The sequence below is a fragment of the Onychomys torridus genome, chromosome 3, assembly GCF_903995425.1.
Source record: "Onychomys torridus chromosome 3, mOncTor1.1, whole genome shotgun sequence".
Classification (NCBI taxonomy): domain Eukaryota; kingdom Metazoa; phylum Chordata; class Mammalia; order Rodentia; family Cricetidae; genus Onychomys; species Onychomys torridus.
Window position 1 is genome coordinate 8163887 of NC_050445.1, and position 20005 is coordinate 8183891.

Genomic DNA, 20005 nt, shown 5'->3' on the forward strand with positions numbered 1-20005 from the left:
GAAATAGAAGGCAAAGTGTTTTTAGAATAAGTCCAGATCTTTAAATTGAGTTCATTTGGATGAAATACAATTCATTTCATGTTCTTGCTTTTCTCCTTGGACTTCATAGTGGTATTTTATGATTCCTGAACTGCTTCCTATTCCCAAGGGTCTGGGATCCTGCCCTGTCCTGTGAGAGCAGTTTCCTGTCTGCCAGTCATGAGCTCATGAGATGGCTGGGTTAAGAGCATACTTAACTTTAATCCCTATGCAGCCAAGCAATTGAATTTCCAGCAGTCACCAGCGAACTCCATTGATAGGAGGGAAGTCAATCCCATTTGCCAAGCAAGAGAAAACAGATTGGCTATGGCCTTGGTCCCAACAGCCCCTTCCTGTGCTTCATAGCCAGACGACCTTAACTCATACCGCCTGACACTCTTTGGGTCATTGAGACCATGACCTCTAAGCAGTGCATCACAAAGTTACTCAGAAGTACATGGGCTAGATAGACAAGGTGCCCTGTTGAAATGCACACCACGGCTCAGCAGACTCATTTTACTGTGGGATATCTATGGGAGAACCGGGCTCTTCGTTTTAATGCTAAGAGTGGTACTGACGGGATGCAGACTTCCTGGCAGAAAAGAGTAAGCCGAGCCCTTGGAGGCCTGCTGAGTGGTCCCTGAAAGCTTAGTCATGAGTCTCTATTTCCCCTTCTCTAAAGGGTTCTTCCTGCTTAAACTGGCTAGAAGTCCTAGTGAGCTTCAGCTATACATTTGACACAGTGTATAGTCATCTGAGGGAGTCTCTGTGGAAGGATTGCCCTGTTCAGACTGGCTTATGGCCATGTGTCTTAGAGTTTTTTTGTTTTTGTTTTTGTTTTTTATTGCTGTGAAGAGACACCATGACCACAGCAACTCTTATAAAGAAAATATTTCATTGTGGTGGCTCACTTACAGTTTCTGAGGTTCAGTCCATTATCATCATGATGGGGAGCATGGCGTCAAGCAGGCAGACAGTGTGATGAAACTGAGTGCTACAACTTAACCAGAAGGCAGCAGGAAGTTGACTGACAGTCACATTGAAGGAAGCTTGAGCAAGAGACCTCAAAGCCCGCCCCCACCAAGACACACTTCCTCCAACAAGGCCATGCCTCCTAATAATGCCACCCCCAGACTGTCTTGATTGATGATTGATGTGGGAGGGCCGAACCCATTGTGGGCAGCCCCATCCCTAGGCACGTGTACCTGAGCCGTGTAAGAAAGCTAGCTGGGCACGAGCCAGTGAGCCAAAGTGTGGATCAGCAGGCAGTATTCCTGTTTCTGCTTGAGTTCCTGCCCTGACTTCCCTGGATGAATGGATTCTAATCCACAAATATAAGTCAAATAAACCTTCTCCTCCCCAAAGCTGCTTTTAGTGAGGGTGTTTTATCACAGCAACAAGAGGAAATGAGAACAGAGGGACTCTGTTCCAAACTGACCCCTTGCTGATCCAAGTGTAATTCCTGTATTTGAGATACTGCAGGTTTAGGGAGAGACCACAAAACCCAGTGCACAAGGGCATGGCCATCATCCAGTCACACAGATAGGAACCTGGGTGTGTAGTTGGATTTTTATGTGGGCTGCCAGCTAACAAAAAATAACACAGAGACTTATTAATTATGAAAGCTCAGCCTATAGCCTAGGCTTGTCCCACTAGCTCTTATAACTTAAATTAATCCATATTTTTATTCATCTATGTCTTACCATGTAGGTTGTAGCTCTCTCCAATGCTGTGTCTGACTTGTTTTGGCTCTCCAGGGTGTCTCTTGCATGCCTTGATTAGCTCCTCTTCTTCTCTCTGCCCAGAAGCCCCTCCTGTCCTGTCTTTCCAGTCAGCTCTTTTTTCACACCAATCACAGCATCATATCTTCACACAGTGTACAAATATTCTGCAGCATGGGTGCACAGAGGAGTGCCTAACCTGATGAGATGGAATGAATGGCTCTGAAACTTGAAAACCAAATGGGAGATTAGGAAAGAAACAAGGGCAAGAAATTGTGCAAAGCCTTGGAAATGGCAGAGGCAGAAAAGATAAGAGAGAGGTGAAGAGGTTGGGGGTCAGAACTAGGAGAGAGCCAGGAATGTAGCTCAATCAGTACAATGCTTGCCTGGCATGCACAAAGGCTTGGGTTCGGATTTGATCTCCAGCACTGAATAAAACATATGCAATGGCACATGCTTTTAATCCCAGCACTTGGGAGATAGAGGCCAAGTTCAAGGTCATCCTTGGCTTGACTATATAACAAGCTTGAGACTCTGTCTCAAAAAAAAAAAAATTGGAGGAAGAGGGAAGTCAAATACAAGATCAAAAATCTATAAAGATCTATTGTAGCAGGCTTTCTTGGGCAGACAGCCCTCAAATCATGACACAGAGACTTATTATTAGTTATGAATGCTCAGCCTTATCTTATACTTGACCCACTAACTCTTATAACTTAATTTAACCTGTTCCTATTTTTCTACATTTTGCCTCGGGCTTTTTACCTTTCTTTCATTCTATATGTCCTTTTTCTGCTTCTTCTATGGATGGCTGGCTGGCAGCTGCCTGGCCAGCCCTGGGCATCTCCCTCTTTCTCTCCCCTTCTCTCGAGCCAAGATTCCTCCACCTACTTATTCTCTCTGCCCACCAGCCCCACCTGTCCCTCTACTGCCTAGCTATTGGCCATTCAACTTTTTATTAGACCAATCAGAAACCTTAGGCAGGCAAAGCAACACATCTTTACATTGTTAAACAAATGAAACATACCTCTACATAGTTGAAGTAATATTCTGCAACATAAACAAGTGTGACACATCTTTACATAGCTAAAGTAACAGTCCACAATAGTCTATAGACACTAGAGTCGCAAAGAGCTCTAGGTATAATCCTGCCTTGCCCATTTTGGCTACATGTGCAGACATTGGAGCCAGAAAGATGACATAGAAAGCTTGCAACTAACAAATGGCTTCAGAGCACAAGATTAAAGTATAAAGCTTTTGATTTTCAAGTCAATATCCTTTTCTGAAATGTCCATGAACATCTAAATACGTCATGTGGTGGTGTTATAGCAGAGTAGAAGTGGGCCTGTGAGAAAATGAATGAGCAGGAAGGGGGAGGGGAGAGTAACAGAGAGACGGAGAGAGAGAGAGAAGGGGGGGATATCAGATGAAGCTGTCTGGGAGGGCCTATGAGGACCCCCTACTGAGATATGAGATAGACACACTTCCATTATCACCATATTCTCCAAGGGCCAACTTCAGGGTGGTGCTATGGTTGGGATCCCTTTGCATCAGCCAGCTTTCTGTCACTATGACAAAGTAGATGAGATAATTTATTTTTAATCCAGAAGCGGGAGGGGTGGGCAGATGGAACAGTAGGTAAGGTGATACAGTAGGTAAGGGGCTTGCCTTGTTGAAGGGCCTGAGTTCCTAAAACCCATGTTGAGAAAAGCCAGTGGTGGTGGTACACTTGCAATCTCAGCATGGGAGACAGCATGGGTGGATCCTAGGGGCTCACTGGCCAGCCAGACTAGACGACTTGGAGAATGAGAGGCTAGTGAGAGACATTGTCTTAGAAACCAAAACCAGAAACAGGACAGTGCCTGGGGGATGACAGCTGGGTTGTCCTCCACGTGTGCCATGCACACACATGCACATAAGCACAGAGTCAGAAAGAGGCTGATGTTCCATAGTTCCCTCCAAGGGCATGTCCCAGTGGTATAAAGTTGTGGTGATATTTTATTTGTGCTGAAATGTGGTGATATTTTATTTGTGCTTTAATAAATAAAGCTTGCCTGGAGATCAGAGGAAAAGGCCAGCCATTATAGGTAAACAAAGAAGTTAGGCAATGGTAACACACACCTTTAATCCTATCACTTGGCAGGCAGAGATCTCTCAGGATCTCTGTGACTTGAAGGCCACACTGGAAACAGCCAGATGTGGTGGCACACACCTTAAATTCTAACACTAGTTAACCATGGAGGTCTGGAGGTCTGTACAGACAGGAGTGACAGAGCTGGACAGGGAAAGGAAGTGATGTAGCTGGACAGAGAGACCAAATCAGATGGAAGAACAGCAAGGCATATAGGCATGGGTAGACAGGAAGTAACTCGCATTTCGAAGCTGCAGAGTTGGTGAGATAAGGTTAGCTGTGGCTTTCCCTATTTTCCTGATCTCTCGGGTTTTTACCCCTATATCTGGCTTTGTGGTGTTTTTTTTTTTTTTTTAATAAGATGGTCTAGCAATTTATCCACATAGAAGCTTCCTACTAGACTCTACCTTCCAAAGGTCTGTAGCTCCTCCCCAAAGTGCCACCCTAGGGACCCAGTTTTTAACATGTGGGCCTTCGGTGGACATTCAAAATTGTAATTATAGTGACCTTAAAGGGCTGGGGGCTGGAAAATTGGTTCCAAGAGGTGGTGAGAGGTGATGAGGTACCTGGGTTACTGCCCTCCTAATGGATTGCTGTAGATTTCACAGGACCCTTGAGCTCCTTCAGAGTGTCTGTTCTAAAGCCATTCCATGAATTTAGGACACATGTGGACTCTGCCCTTCCTCCTCTTCTGCTGTGTTAGACCTGTGGATCTCCAAGGAAACCCTCACCATAGTTTAAAAAATAAATAAGGGGAACTGATCTTAGAGTTTCCTGTGTATGTTTGTCTGTGTGTACATGCACATGTGGAGGCCAGAGGTCAACCCTGGTGTCATTCATCTGGAGCTGCCAACTTGCCATTTTGGAAACAGAGTCTTTCACTGTAGACTGGGGATTAGGCTAAGCTGGTGGCCAGTGAGCCCCAGGGATTCCTGTCTCTGTCTTCTGAGTACCAAGATTATAAGTGCATGCCACTACACCTTGGGTTTCAGGTAGGAGCTGGAGATTGCACTCAGGACCTCAATTCTGTGTGGCAAGCACTTTACTGACTGAACCCTGTCCCCTGACCCTGATCTTGGAATTCAACCTCCAAAATTGTGAGCTAAATAAACCACTTGTCTCCATAAGTACCCAACCTCCAGGATTTTGTTACAACAGAGAACAAAATAATGTGGTGTGATTGTGGCATGTTCCTATCCCTTCGCTTACTTCCTGTTTCCACCCGTGACAGAGGTCCAGTGTAAACATTGTACCTTCATCTTAGGAAACCAAGAGCAGCTTTACTCTGGCCACTAGGCATAAGGAAGAAGAGAGACCGTGGGCAGATTTTCTGAACCTATTTTTGGGGGGTGCCTTAGTTACTGTTCTATTGGTGTGATGAAACACCATGACCCAGGGAACTCTTAAAGGGAAGTATTTAATTGGAGGTTGCTTACAGTTTTAGAGGGTGAGTCAATACCCATCATGGTGGGGAGTGTGGTAGCAGGCAGGCAGGCATGGCACTGGAGTCGTAGCTGAGAACTTACATCCCGATCTGCAGACAAAAGGCAAAGAGAACGACTGGGCCTGGTGTGGGCTTTTGAAACCTCAAAGTCCACCACCAGTGACATACCTCCTCCAATAAGCTGCACCTTCTAATCCTCCCTAAACAGTTCCATATGAGCCTGTGGGGGTATTCTCATTCAAACCACCACGGGGTAAGGAGATGGGGAGGGGGGAGGGGGGACAACAAAAATTGCCTTCAAGAATCATGCTTCCTCCTTCATCCCCCAGATCCAATATTCACTTACTCTTTGCCGTCCATTTTTCCCTTCCTTCTCCCATTACTCTGCTGGACTTCTCTAGATCCATTTACTCCTGTATGTATCAAATATTTATCTAGCACCTATTATGTGCTGAGCAAGGATCAAAGTGCCTTACACACGTATCACCTCTGTTGATGTGGTCCTCAGGACAGTCTAACAAACCGAGTGTTGTTTTGAATCATGTTTTTCAGGTGAGAGAAAGGTTGTGTCCCTGGTCTAAGGTCACACCTTACACCCACCCTTCCCTGTCCCTGGAGAGGCCTGCTCCATCCTTCGGTCACTCAGTCTGTTACTTCTGTTTCCTGCACACCTGTCAGCTCTCCCCCTCGCACTTCCTTTCATTCTGGTTCCTTTGCTGCAGGCTCTCTCCCTGGCCACCGGCACTCCTAGCTTGGAAAGTTTTCCAGCTAGTCACTCCCATTTCAACTTCCCTTTCCTGCTCTTCTGCGTGGTACAGCTGTTGCCCAGGCCGAGTGATCTTTCTACAATAATGTTGAGGAATGCCTAGCATGCCCGGCCTCAGGCTACGACACAGCGGTAAAAGCTTCCAGCCATTGTGAGGAACAGAGATGCCTGAGATAGTTTAAATGTATTACTCCAGTGTGGAAACACATGAGCACATATGCTCTCTCTCCTAAACCTTCTTAAAACCCTCCGGTCAGTTGATTTGTTGTGTTATTTATTGATTCTCCTCATGCCAGGAACTGGGTTAGGCAGCAGAGAGGTAGTAGAGTAGGTAGGTTAGCCCCTGTCCTCCTGAAGTATGATTTCTAGAATGAATGGGAGAAGCTGAACAGCTGTTCTCAGCCTTGTTCAAGGTTGCAAAAGGAAGTATGAACAAGACAACACACAGGCCCCTGAAGGGTCTAAGCCAAGCTTCCTAATGCTGCAACCCTGTGTTCCTCATGTTGTGGTGACCCTCCAACCATAAAATTATTTTTGTGATTACTTCATAACTGTAATTTTGCTGCTGTTATGAATAGTAATGTAAATATCTGTGTTTTCCAATGGTCTTAGGAGACTCCTGTGAAAGGGCCGTCCACGGGTTGAGAACCAATGGTCAAGCCGGGCGGTGGTGGTGCATGCCTTTAATCCCAGGACTTGGGAGGCAGAAGCAGGTGGATCTTTGTGAGTTCGAGGCCAGCCTGGTCTACAGAGGAGATCCAGGGAAGGCACAAAGCTACACAGAGAGAAACCCTGTCTTGAAAAACAAAACAAAAAAACAAAACAAAACAAACAACAACCACAACAAAAAAGGAACCAATGGTCTAAGATTTCATGTGACCCTTGAAAGATGAGCAGCAGCCAGCCGACCAAAGTGAGCAGCAGGGAGAGGCTATAAATTCTGGTCAGAATGAACAAGTGAGCATGGCTCTAATGAGGAAGGCATGTTAAATCCTGAAGATGCAATGAATATAGTGAGACTGGGCACTGAGATGAGGATGGGACAGCCTCAGGGGAGGGCAAGGTAGCCAGAAGCCATGCAGAGTCTGTAGGCTCTGCCAACCATAGTGATTGACATCCCACGGCACTGAGAGGGGCCTGATTAAAAAATCAGAATTACCATGGAATAAAGTGCCAGTAAGTTACTCCCTTGTAAGTGAGCGGCTCAGGAGAGCAGCCACCACCACAGTCAAGATACAACCCCCTCCGACTGCTCAAAAGTTCCCACCTGCTGCTTTACATCTCTGGTACCTGGCAACCGAGCTCTGCTTTCTTTATTGTTATAGAGTGGATGTGTCTTCTCTGGATTTCTAGGGCTTTAGAGTGGACAACAGATTGGAGGGAGCAAGGCCAGATGGGAGAGTGCCATTGGCAGGCTTTTGCAGCACTCCAGGTTCTGCACTGTGATGATGACTTCAGGGATGAGAGAATGGATATATGGAACATACTGTAGAACTCAGATCCTCAACATGGTCTCCAACGCCCTGTACCCATGAGCCAAGCTCTCCATGTTGCTTAGGTCTATCCATACATTTCCACTGTGGACAACTGCTCCTATTCCCAGGCTCACCAAGGTCTTCTGTGAATCTGGCTTTTTTTATGTGCCGCTACTTGTAGCTGAAGTTGTCTCCAGTCCTGCCCAGCCCCACGGACCCGCAACCACTTATAAAATAATAACTCAGAAGCTTATATTAATTAAACTGCTTGGCCATTAGCTCAGGCCTACCACTGACTAGCTCTTACACTTAAACTCAGCCCATTTCTGTTCATCTATATGTCACCACGTGTTCTGTGGCTTTACCTGCTGACTTTACATGCTGCTCCCTGGACGGCAGGCTGGTGTCTCCTGACTCAGCCTTCCTGTTCCCAGAATTTTCTTCTCTGTTTGTCCCGCCTGTACTTCCTGCCTGGCTACTGGCCAATCAGCATTTTATTTATACAGAGCGATATCCACAGCAGCTACTACTATTCTTGAAAGTGCCACTTTTCCATACCAGGACAAGTGTAGTTCTTCATGATCCAGCATAAAAGGCTTTTCTTTGGGGGAATGTTTCCTAACTCTACCTGGTAGGTCATTCCTTTCTCTACCATTTTTGTATTAAGATGTAGAGTTATTTTGTATTCATGCTCCAACACAGATTGGAAATTTCTTAATGATAAGGACCACATCACCATCATGTTTAGCTAGCCTATCACATAATAGGTGCTCAATAAATATCAGCTAAGAAGATCTTTACCTGTTTCTTTTTTCTGTCCTTCTCCCTTTTCTCTGTCCTCCCATCTCCCTTCCCTTCCTTCCTACAGCTGCTGTGATGTCATAGAAATAAGTGCTCAGTGGTAAGTATAAGAAAGCAGGTAGATGGATGGCTTTTCCTCCTCTGGTGGCTTGTATAGCACCTTCCAGAATTATGAACACTAGTCATAATGGCGAAGCTTCCAGTTGAGTACCAGCTCAACTTCCCCAAGTTCAATGACATAGATATGCGGTATCATCAGCTATGAACCCCAAAGCTATAATATCAACCTGTCTGTGAGACATACCCACTGGTGTCATAGTGGCACAAATGTTATACAAGTAACAACCACCTTTTGATTGGATTGAGGCCTGCTCTGTGAGATGGGACCCATACCTGACACCGTTAATGAGTCCAAGAACCTGAGACAAGGTAGGTCATGACCCTTAAGGGAAAACCTACAATTCTTCTGCTAAATGAACAGAACAAAAAGCCCCTAATAACATATTGCTATACCCATAAATCAGAGCACACAGAACCCACATCAGGGAAGCTCCTTCTTTCAGCAGATGGTAATTAACAGCGACCCACACTGGACAGTGTGTCAATAGTGAGAGACCTGAAACACTCAGTCCTAGAGGGAATGTCTGTGTCCACACACCTCCTCTCAAGGCTCAGGGAGCTGCGCAAAGGAGGACTATAAGAACCAAAGGTGGTGGACTGCTCCAAGGAGACAGCGTCTCCAGACACAACAGGACTGATGCACATATGAACTCACAGAGACTGTGACGGCACATGCAGGACCTGACATGTTCAACCCAGACAAACATCCCAGCGTGGAGAAGGGAAGGCACAAAGTCCTACCTCCAGCCAAGAAGGTATTGCAATTGGTAGCTGCTGGAAGAGGGAAAATCAGTTTCATCAGTGGAGTGACACCAGGTGTATCAACCACATCCCATGGCAGGCTGAAGGCTCAGGAGCAGTTGGAAAACAAAATGAAATGGACTCAATGTTTTTGTTGGTGTTTGTTTGGGGTAGATTTTTTGTTTTTGTTTTTTGTTTTTGTTGTAGTTGTTATTGTTTATTTGGTTTTGTTTGGTTTTGTGTTGGCCTAGTTTTGTTGTTTTGTTTTGTTTTCCTCAGAGAAAGAAAAAAATAGGAAGTTAAGTGAGCAGGACGGGGGTGGGGGGGGGGGGGGCGGGGGCGGGGGTCTTGGAGGAGACGGAGGATGAGAACGGATGCGACCAAAATATGTTATAGGAAAGTTTTTGGAAAATATGTTTTTTTATAAAAAAGAAAGCAGGGCCTGCAGGGGTGGCGCATGCCTTTAATCCCAGCACTTGGGGTGGGGCTGGGGTGCAGAGGCAGGCGGTTCTCTGAGTTTGAGGCCAACCTGGTCTATAGAGTGAATTCCAGGACAGCCAGAGCTACACAGAGAAACCTTGTCTCAAAAAAAAAAAAAAAAAAAAAGAAAAAAGAAAGAAAGAAAGAAAGAGAAGAAAAGGAAGGAAGGAAGGAAAGAAGGAAGGGAGGGAGGGAGGGAGGGAAAGAGGGAGGGAGGGAGGAAGCAAGCAAGCAAATAGAGATTTATTCCAGTGAGCATGATTTAAGTGAACATGCTTAGCCTTCACCTGTGACAGGCAGGACTCTGTCGAGCAGAGTGCAGATTCGCCCTGCCACTGCACTGGGAGCTGCTGCACTGGGAGCAGCTGCACCAGCTGCATACAGAGAAGACCCGGAGCACAGGTCTGGGAAGATTGTCAGCTGGAATCCCTCTCCATGCTGGCCCACCTCTCTGGTCCACCTCGTTTGGACTGGACAGAAGCTCACAGTCTCTGAGGCACCTTACCCATGAGCCCAGGCTCATTTCCCTGCACTCTTATGCTCTCACCACAGAGAAAGACCTCCCTCCCCACGCTGTGAAATAGTGGAGGACAGGCCACACAGCTCTGCAGATCACTCTGACTGCAGCTTCCTAACACAGCATGCAGCTGAGACCTGGCCCCTGGCCGGTCCTCTGGGAGCAAACAAGCCCTTGAGGAGTTCATCTGCAATCACTTTCTGGAAGTTGAAGAAGGAGGTGGCATTTCCTTTTGCTGATTTCTCTTCCCACTTTGGCCTTCTCTTTCCCCGAGTTCCATTCTCCACCCTTGTTTGCTCAGACAACCGGCTGAGTAAGGAGCCTCGAGAGACGGGGAAGTAGATGTTGCCATACACATGTCTCAGCAAGTCCTGTGGGCAGGGATTAGTCACTTCTTTTGCTAGTCACTAAAGTGTCCTTTAAAGTCCAGAAGTACACATTTACTTCTTGTGTGGAGAAATCCTCAGGTATCTTATATGTCAGATCTTTAGGCCTTGGTAGGATTCTCACACACACACACACACACACACACACACACACACACACACACAAACGTAAAACTTTAGCACCCACACCGTTTGAATCTCGTCACCACACACATGTCACCATCTTGTATTTTCTACTTGTGTCCTTCACATGAATGAAATATCTGCTGTCCGCAGTTACTACACTTAATTGATTTTTCTTTAAGATACTCTTTTGCCGTAGCCCAGACAAGCCTTGAACTTTCCACTCTCCTTCGTCTACTTCCTGAGTGCTAGGATGTGCCACCATACCCAGCTGTTTAATTGCTTTATAAAATGGTCAGATATGCATTGCTGACACATTATTTAGCAATAATAATAATGAAAGGTCAAAGAAGTAAAGAAACTAAACTTGCCATAGAAACTGATCCTTTCCATTCAAAAACCTTTAGAAATCTGTACCTTTTGTGTATCAGATGTTTTTCCAGCTGCTGGGAACTGATCGGACTATTAACATGCCCAAACTAAATGATGAGACAGAGAGTGTGTATAAGGAATCAGTAATGATGAAGGTGGATAATGGTCTCTGGAGGAGATCTTCCAGAAGGCTTATGGTGCAGCCTGATTCCATCATCGGAATAAGTGGGTGCAGTGTTTTCCAAGGGAGTAAACAGCAGCCTGCTTCACAGCACTTAGTGTGCGGAGGTCACTCAGGTTTGCTAGCCTGTGCACACCTCTGTTAGTGGCTGAACACCCGAACTTAGTCTTGGCTTTTCTACTCAAAATCCATGTAAACTTGAGCAAAATGCCTGGCTTTGTTTTTATTATCTGAAAAGGAAGGGTTAGGTGTAGGTTTAGACTTCTGCAAAGGAGCTTTTGTAATATTAATGGAACAGCTCATAAAATGCCTGGCATTACATACCTCCCAATGAGGCAAACTTCCAATAGCAATTCTTAATGGACATGAGGATTGCAGCTGGCAAGGGACAAGAAAGGCTGTGCAAGCCTGCTCAGGAACCCCAGGATGTTTCAGTCTACGGGTATGAAGGCAGAGCCACACCTGGACACCATGTGGGGCATAGGTAGATAGGAAGATTGGGGGGGGGGGGGCTTTAAATATTCCACAAAATAAAACAAGGAAGATCGGCTGGGTGGTGGTGGCGCATGTTTTTAATCCCAGCACTCGGGAGGCAGAGCCAGGCAGATCTCTGTGAGTTCGAGGCCAGCCTGGGCTACCAAGTGAGTTCCAGGAAAGGTGCAAAGCTACACAGAGAAACCCTGTCTCGAAAAACAAAACAAAACAAACAAACAAACAAAACAAACAAGGAAGACCAAGACCAGGCAGTAGTGGTGGCAGAGAAGTTAGTGGAATGGACCTGATAATTAATGAAATATTAATGTAGTATATAATATTAATCATAAAATTGATTTTTCAGCTCGGATCCGAGATATATTGAAGGGGACAGTTTCACATGGGTTGGTTACTAATTAGAAGCATGAGAGATTGGCAAGAGTCTGGGACCACACCCAGGGCCTGGCTTGATGCAGTAGCTGGAAACCCGGATCACGTGAGAAAGGAAACCGTGGTTGGGCGCCAGCGTTTGTGAGTGTGGAGATCAACAGTGCACTCAGTGTCAGACCCGGAGGCTTTAAAGTACCATAGACTCTGAGGAGGGAAGAAGGGTGAGGGAGTGGGTACAGATGGGCCGAAGTCCAGGGGGATGCTCATCTGCTCACGTGTTTACACATTTACTTATTGTTTTGCAGAGGGAAATATGGTTTTTACTGTGTCTAACCATCTGTCTTTTGCTGGGGGTGGGAGGCAGAGTCAGCTTCAGCTGGGTTTCAGGAATAAGAGAATGAGACTTAGAAACCCCAGCATATTGTAATCAGAAAGAAGGAGCCAGGGAGAGGAAGAGGTTCAAGTTTCAGCCACTGAGAAAACTAAAATTATGAAATTTGCAGGAAAATGAATGAAATTGGAAAATACTGTATTAAGTGAGGTGACCAAGGCCTGTGAAAACAAATCCTGCGTGTCCTCTCATATGTAGATCGTTTTCACATATGTGTAATCTTAGCGTGAGTAGAGGTCAGGGAGCCAGAGAGGGACCCTGGGAGAGAAACTAAGGTCAAGAGAGCAATGGGACAGATATGACATGAAAATGGAAAGGGTCCTGGAGGTGGGAGGGTACAAGCAGGGACAGGACAGAGAGATGAGAGGGAGCTAGTGAAGAGATCCATCAAAACTAAACGAAGGGAAGCCCCTGACTTTGAATGCTAATTCAAATAAAGTTGGGTCAGCAAGAGGGCTCCACAGGAACAGGTGATTGTGGCCAAGCCAGATGACTGGAGAACTGGATCCGCAGGACCCACATGATAGATGGAAAGAACTGACGTGCAAAAGTCGTCATCTGACCTCCACATACTATAGGACACGTGCGTGCATACACGCACACACAACAAATGTATACAAACAATTCTACAAGATTTTGAAGATGCAAGAGCAAAGGCGTGGTTGGAGCATGATCAGAGCAGGAGTCCCCGGCTGGGCCTCTGGGAAGTCTCGGTGGAGAAATGATCCCACCAAGCATGCCACCCCCTACAGCAAGGACAGTAGCATGGGAGTCGGTTTCCCTCCGTCTCATCTCAGACAGGCAGCAAGTGAGTTGAGCCATTCAGTGGAAATCTGGTTGACCTCTCCGTCATCAAGCTGAGCTGTGGTGACCCATCACATCTCCTCTTGTTAGGATAATTGTTTGACTTGCAATTGATGACTCTCAATAGCAGTCATATAACCTGCTGGGACAGGTGTAGAGGTGCGGGGTGGGCAAACCAAAGTCTCACACCCCCACCCCCACCCCTTGCTCTTGCCAGGCATTTTGCTCAAGTTTACATGGATTTTGAGTAGGAAAGCCAAGACTAAGATCAGGTGTTCAGCCACTAACAGAGGTGTGCACAGGCTAGCAAACCTGAGTGACCTCCGCACACTAAGCGCTGTGAAGCAGGCTGCTGTTTTCTCCCTTGGAAAACACTGCACCCACTTATTCCGATGATGGAATCAGGCTGCACCATAAGCCTTCTGGAAGATCTCCTCCAGAGACCATTATCCACCTTCATCATTACTGATTCCTTATACACACTCTCTGTCTCATCATTTAGTTTGGGCATGTTAATAGTCATCTGATACACAAAAGGTACAGATTTCTAAAGGTTTTTGAATGGAAAGGATCAGTTTCTGTGGCAAGTTTAGTTTCTTTACTTCCTTGACCTTTTATTATTATTGCTAAATAATGTGTCAGCAATGCATATCTGACCATTTTAAAAAGCAATTAAACAGATGGGTATGGTGGCACATGCTTGTAATCCTAGCACTCAGGAAGTAGAGGAAGGAGAGTCCTGCATGCTTCTATGACCCACCATGATGATAAGAAAACAAAACAAAACAAAACAAATCATTTTTGAATGGTTTGTGTTGAGTGTTCTGTCGAAGGGACACAGAACAACTGAAGTAGGAGCAAAATCAGTCCTTTCGGAAGCGCTGAACTGTAAGCCAGCCCCAATTAAATGTTTTCCTTTATAAGAGTTGGCTTGGCTGGGGACTGGAGAGATGGCTCAGAGGTTAAGAGCACTGACTGCTCTTCCAGAGGTCCTGAGTTCAATTCCCAGCACCCACGGGGCAGCTAACATCTGTCTGTAACTACAAGACCTGACACACACACACAGACATGCATACAGGCAGAACACCAATGCACACAAAATAAAAACAAATAAATAATTTTTTAAAAGAAAGAGTTGGTTTGGCCATGTTGTCTCTTCACAGCAATAGAAACCCTAACTAAGACAATTCCCAAATATTAACATCTTACAAAATTATAATTCCATGTAAAACTCAACACACTTACACAGGCTAAATATTGTTAATTGCATTATGCATTCTACCAGTTAATGAATGTCCTTATTCCATCCCAGGATCAAGTCCCAGGATCCCACATTGCATCTAGATGTTATTTCCTTCATCTTTTTCAATATGTACAGGACAGTGAAGAAGACATAGTGAGTGTCCAGGGTCATCGCTCTTCTCACACTGTGGGCGTCTAAGTCAGCGCCTCCAAAAGGACTGATTTTGTTCCTACTTCAGTTGTTCTGTGTCCCTTCGACAGAACACTCGACACAAACCATTCAAGAATGATTTGTTTTGTTTTGTTTTTCTTCTCTCTCTCTCTCTCTCTCTCTCTCTCTCTCTCTCTCTCCCCCTCTCCCTCTTCTTTCCTGAGACAGGGTTTCTCTGTGTAGTTTTGGAGCCTGTCCTGGATCTCGCTCTGTAGACCAGGCTGGCCTCGAACTCACAGAGATCTGACTGGCTCTGCCTCCCGAGTGCTGGGATTAAAGACGTGTGCCACCACCGCCTGGCAAGAATGATTTGGTTTGTTCGCAGTCACTGGCAAAGGTTCTAGTCTATCATGGTAGGAAGGGTATAGCAAGGCAGGACAGCTCACATCAAGGCAGCCAGGAGTGAGAGAGACAGAGAGAGAGAGGCAGAGGTCGGGAGGGAGGGAGGGAGGGAGGGAGGGAGGGAGGGAGGGAGGGAGGGAGGGAGGGAGAGGGAGAGTGAGAGGGCAAGGGAGGGAGAGAGAGAGAGAGAATGCCTTGCTCTCAGGCTTCCTGCTTCCTGTTTTATTCTAGCTAGAATCTCAGCCTATGCTGTCTTCACTCTCTTCTCCCTCAATCCTTCCCAAACAGTCCCACCAACTGGGGATGAAATATTTAAATACATGAACATATATGGAGCCAATCTCATTCAAACCACCAGTGTGTGTGCGCACGTGTGCATGGGTGCGTGTGTAAGAAAACCATAAAATGCAATAACCATTTTTAAGTGTATGGTTCGATAACGTTAAGGACATCAACATAGCTGTGAAACAGATTACAAGAGCTTGTCTTTTTGCTTCTGGCTTATTTCAATTAACATATGCAGTGTCCTCCATGTCCCTCAGGCTAGTGTATGCCAGGACACCCTTCATTTTAAAGGCAGAACAGCATTCTCGGGCATAATCACACCCTATTTCTTTATTCATGCACTTGTCAATAGACATTCGGTTGCTGCTCCCTCTTGCCTGGTATGACTAGTGCTACTGGGAACATGCCAGCTCATGTGTTTTTGAGACCCTGATTTCAATACATGCCCAGGGATAACTTTTCCAACCAAGTACTGGGAGTTTTGTCCCTTTCTATCTGTGCCTCTCTGGCAGGGTGACACCCTGTGTCTTTCACACACAGCTTTTGCTTTTCAGATGTCACCCGTTTGTTATGGTTGTGTGTTTCGTTGTGGGCTCTTCATTATTCTCTGCTTTCTTGCCTGGTCTCGTGCATGTACAAGTCCATTGCCAGGATGCATTTTCCTCATGATAAGTTTCTTGTCATTAGCCAGACCCAGCCTGGCTAGCACACCTCTGGGAGCCAGCTCCCACATCCCCGCTAGAATGCTTTCTCCGCCCACTTCCTCTCTGTAGCCATTCCTATACTGTAGCAACAAACACAGTCCATTCTATCACTTACTTAATGGTGTATTGAAAAAGAACAAAATGTCACTTTAGATCGGTTCTAGAAACCATTAGGGAAAGAACTGTTTTTATGTCCCCTTTTATGAGCCTTTTTTTTTTCCAGACTAAAAGTAGGGTGAGTCCACAACAGCAGAGGTGTTGGGGATAGATACATTTTTTTTTTTAACTTGCCAATGGACTGTGTGTTCCCTGACAGCAGGGACTATGGCTTTTCTCCTTTGGTACACAGTGGGTATGCGGCAGGCTTTCAGCACTATTGGGAAAGAAATCACCTCAATGAGCTAATACAGCTCTGTCATTCTGATCAGATAGTGATGGATGACAGACAGAACATTATCTTGTCATTGTTACCATTGTAATTATATTAACTATCATCAGATTGGGGAAAATTTCTTTATACAAGACCTCTAAGACCTATGTGGAAACTAACCCCACGTTAACTTAGTGGTAGAACCTTACTTAAGAGCAAATATATCATCCCTTCTGTAGAAACAAAGGTCTGAAGCAGAGGAGGGAGAGAGCAGGCATGGTTTGTGCTTGCGTTCTCTGGGCAGGGACGGAGATGACTGGGGTAGAAGGCTTCCAAGGCTTTGGGAAACAGCCACTGGTCGTGGTGCTGGTTTTCAGACTGGAAATCTATCACTGAGAGGAAGGAAAGGTTAGAAGTTGTTAACCATTTTCTTCCCCCCACACACAAGAATGTGAGAGAGAGAGAGAGAGAGAGAGAGAGAGAGAGAGAGAGAGAGAGAGAGCTGTCAGTCAAATATCCTTGGCAACATGCTAAAATAAACCTTCTAGAAAGAGAACTAATGGTACTTGCTAGGAGGTTATCATCTAACAATCTATCAGCTATCTATCGTCCATTTATCAGCCTATCATCCATCTCTCTAATCTATCTATTATTTATTTAAAGATAGCCAGATATGCCTGGTCAGTCTAAGGAGACGGTTTGTGAATTGTATGTGTCTGGGGCACATATGGAAAGTGTCACATAGACTATACAATTGTGTGACTACAAAGTTGACAAGCTTTCCAAGTTGCTATTTTGGCATTCTCTCACTGGAACACAGCCTAATATCACAAGAAAGGACCCAGGAAGCATCTTTGAGGGTCCATGATTCACAGAACATTCATTGTGACCTGTATCCTTGCAATTCCCACAAGTACTTGGCATTGAGTTCGGAGGCTTGAACACCTCACCTCTCTCTGGGCAATGTACATTAGACATGTGATCCCTAGTGCAATAGTGCAATAGCGCTACTGAAAAGTGGTGAGGTTAGGTCCTGAGGGCTTGGCTTTCCTGAGTAAATTAGTGTAACAGTTGCAAAAGTGACCTGGTCATCCCTAGAATGGATTTATTATGGGAGAGAGCTTGGGGCCTCCTTTCTTTTGTGCCCCTCTTCTGCCCTGCCCATCCAACCATGGATAGCAGAGCAAGAGGCCTTCAACACTCAGACCCAGACTTCCCAGCTTCTGGAACCGTGAGACAACAAATTCCCATTCATTATAGAGCGCCTATCCTAGCCATTGTTTCAGAAATTAAAAATGGACTAAGACAGGATGTGGACATCCAACCCTGTAAGTCAGATCTGGTTGACAAGTCTGATTTCACTTTGGCATCAAATGCCTAGAGGAAATCTACATTTTCATTTCTGGCTTGGGGATGCAGCTCTAAGAGAGTCTCCATGAGCTTCCTTCTGTGCATGTGATGCATGAAAATAAAGCATGTAGTCGCTGCTAGTTAGCATGTCCCTGTCACTCCTCAGAACCCCGAACCAGCCTCTGCCACAGAATGCAAGAAAATGGTGGTCGCCAAGGGCCGTGGCATGTAGAGCAGAATTAAGATCCATATTAACATGTTCCTACCAGATTTATTCTTAAAAACTAAATTGGAAATGTTCCAGTTGTCTGTCCGTGGGTAAATTTTACGTGTTTCATGTGATGGAATACCACTCAGCAATAAAAACAAATGAATTTTGAAAAGAGAGATGAATGGCTGAGAGATACAAGCCATTGGGCCTCCAAGTCCAGAAAGACGGGTCAGGGCACCCCTGGGCCGCAGTGGAGTGGGTGGGTACACTGTTGTTGCCCTGTGAGCCTCTCTCTGTGTGCCCACTACGCTTGTTCAGCCGGCGTTGTTAAAGCCCTTGCACATAGCTAATGCAGTTTTAGGTCCTGGCAACAGAGCTGTGGAGAAAGAGCATGGTGGCCTTTGCCATCCTCTGCAATCTGTTTCCTCAGACACTTTCTGTGGTACCCCTCCATCTCCATCAGGTTCCTGTGATGGTTCCCAATCTAGCCGGGTACACCAAAGATCAGTCACCTTGCACACAGGAAACGAGCAGACAGACCCCAGGAAGCAGCAGGGTTCAGCGCTACCTCTGTTCCCCTGATGTCACCCACCTCCAGCTGCCTCCTGTGCTCCAGCCACCGGGGTCACTTATTTTCTGCTCAGCTATCAGTCGGTCTTTCTCCTTTGTAATCCGCTCCCCTCTCAGACACCTGCTCTTCCTCTCTCCCAAATCTTAGTAAGAACACACCACTTTAGATTTGCACCACAGTTTATAAGTTAAAGCACCCTTTATCTATATGACCAGATCTCATTTCATCTCTCAACAGCCCTGGAAAAGCAGACAGTGCAGAATCTGGTGTGCTGTTTCATCATGGGAGTGGTTTGGTCTGAGGTCGCAGGCAGCAGTCTCCCCAGACTGTATGAACATGTAAATGCCTACAGTAGGAACATGAGCAGCCCACACGTGAATCTCTCTGAGCTATGTTCCTAAAAACCGTCCCATGAAGATCCAAGTTTCCTATAAGAAAATGTCTTCTTTGAGAATGCGGTTGCTCCCTGGGGACCAGTGTCAACCGAATTGAATTAGAATCAATGAGTGTTGGGAAAGCAACGCTGTATCTACCCGAAGCTTGCAGAGTTATTTGATTTACCACTTCAGATGGTAGCTAATGGAATTTTATAGCAAGAAGGAAACTCTGAGATTGTCTAATTCAGTTCATTTGTTCTGCAGCTGAGGACCCAGGGACCCAGGGAGGGGAAGTCGATCCTGCAAGGCCACGGATATTGCTAAGTCAGCGTGGGAACTGAGGGCAGAGGGGAGCCGCTGCTTTCCTGCCTGCCTCCAGCTCCATCACTCCACTCATTTTGTGAATGACCTGATTCTCGGCACTCTGTTCAAAGAACCCCCTGGCTCTGTAGCCCAGGCTGGCCTCGAACTCACAGAGATCCGCCTGGCTCTGCCTCCTGAGTGCAGGGGTTAAAGGCGTGCGCCACTACTGCCTGGCTCTTCCTCTGATTTTCAACTCCTACTTCTCTTTTAAAAACTGGGGAAAGAAAATTACATAAAAAGATTTAAGCAAAATATTTGATGAGCTTTTGTAAGTGTATCTACCTATGGAATCATCACCTCTATCAAGAGACAGAGCATTTGTATGATTCTAGAAAGTTCTCTGTGACTCCATTCTAGTCACCCCACCCCCATCAACTTCCCATCACTGAAGATCAGTTCTTCCCACTTCAGTAATTCACAAAAAAAGGAAACCATGCAGTATTCAGGCTGTTGAGTTTCTCTTTCATTCAACACAATGATTATGAGAATAATCCATCTTGTATCTCTCAGCCATTCAGCTCTCTTTGAAATTCTTTTGTTTTAATTACTGAATGATATTCCACTGCATGAAATGAATTTACTCAATGGACAGACATGTGTATCATTTTCAACTTAGTTTTTAAGACTAAAGCTGGTAGGGGACAGTC